Source organism: Penaeus monodon, chromosome 21, assembly GCF_015228065.2.
Source record: "Penaeus monodon isolate SGIC_2016 chromosome 21, NSTDA_Pmon_1, whole genome shotgun sequence".
NCBI classification, from domain to species: domain Eukaryota; kingdom Metazoa; phylum Arthropoda; class Malacostraca; order Decapoda; family Penaeidae; genus Penaeus; species Penaeus monodon.
Window position 1 is genome coordinate 19,620,457 of NC_051406.1, and position 1,936 is coordinate 19,622,392.

Here is a 1,936-nt window from a genome sequence, read left to right on the forward strand (position 1 = left end):
GTTTTGGCTCCGTGAGTCACATATTGTAAAGTAACGGAATTTCTTTCCTTAATGTCTTCTTCGTTGCTATATGCAATGAAATCTTGTAAATCTAAATGATAATCATTCGCACTTTAATCTAGCAAATAATCTTCATTCTCAAATGTACACATATTTGAATATTCAGAGACATACAAATGCTTACACAGGCACACGTACAGTACATACATGTATATAATTTTTACAGACCCGCATAGACGTTCTTCTTTGCGTTTGCTTCTTTCACTTTCTTTAAGTTATTTGACAATCATAAAAGAAATGTATCGTTAGATACATTAGGCATTATTGTCTCATAATCGAAGACGTGCAGCCTATATTAGGCTTAAATTACAATTTGTTATCTTTACAGAAAATTCGAATCACAAGGAAAGCTTGATAGAAACCATCTGATAACTCGAATAATTCATCTCAATCGTAACCGCACTCCGGTCTCGTCATATTTTTATAGTCCTATTAAACAGTTCATTTACCTAAAGATTTCAAACGACTTGGCTTTCCTGGTGCCAAGACGCATTGATCCGTGATCACACTGAATTCCTCAAAGAGTGTTACAGACATGGCGATAGAAGTGATACCGGTTGCATAATTCGGGATAAAAACACTGCTTCAGTGGATGCCAAAACTGACAGAAGAAAAACTATAAACAACATAAGTTTATCAGAAGATGAGCCAGCACTGTAGAAAATTCCCTGTATATCTTCTCAAGCTTTGCAGATGAAAATGTTTTCGAAGTTGTTTGCCTTATCTACCGATGACTATATTTTGTTCATAGAGGGTTTTCTGCTATTGAGCCAAGGCTTGAAGCTGAAGTCACAGTGTGGGTGCTGCGCACGTGGAAATTGTCGTATGTGATTCCCAGTGCCTGCATTTTCCTTTTCGGATTTTTTCCATGTAATTGAAGAGGTTTGATTTTTCGTAGGCCTCTTTGATATATTCCTTTTTATTCAAACTTCTACTACTATTACGAGCTAAGGACACCTCGTCTACCGACAAGGTGATCGAATGATAATTTAGTAACTACTGTAGGTTTGTAGCTTCACCGTTTCATTCTATTATATGAGTGAACCAAACACTGAAGATGGTTATTGTTATGTAAACAATAATGTAAGCAAAGGCACCCAAAGATATATACTGACCATGATATCATGTCTTGATCACCTGTATACTGGGCCATCATTCGTGCGGGACATACAGCAGGGTTCCATTTCTCAAAATTTTCGTTATCCCTACATTCTTCCTTGTTTTTAATAATACAGTCGGCTGCACATTCAGCATAGTAATGTTTGCTATATCAAAAAAAATGTTGACAAATTTCTTATGATAAAAGGCACAATATTTCAGGTTGTATGAAGTTCACATAAACTTCATCAGGACTAGTTTCCTGAAAACCTGACTTCAGTTGACGCAAGATCAAGGAATTCTTGTTTGTTTACATCCGTGATCAGTTGGCAAGGTGCACTTATTTCGTCTGCAGTCAGGTACACTTACATTTCGCATCGGTAGTCATCATCAAGGTTTAGTTCACTATGAAGATGAGTGAAGCATTGAAGTTCCATGCTTACCATTATTACCAGACCGGCGAGGTGAAAAAAATACCTTTGTCTGCAATTGTACATATTTATGTAGCCATTTCAGCTTTTCCTCGTGTTATTGGTATGAACAATCCATGGTAAAATGGAGTTTGGCTATGGGATACGTGACAGCCGCCCGATTTGATTTTAGTTTCATATAAACATTTATCATATAAATACACACGCATAAAATATATAGGGTACCCACACATACAGTCTAAAGTGAATATGTCTCCTTACAGTCGTGGGGAAACATGGTTTATTTGAAGCGTATTTCTGTTAGCGTTCAGCGTACACAGTTCGTTTTCCTGCGATGCTCTTCTTAT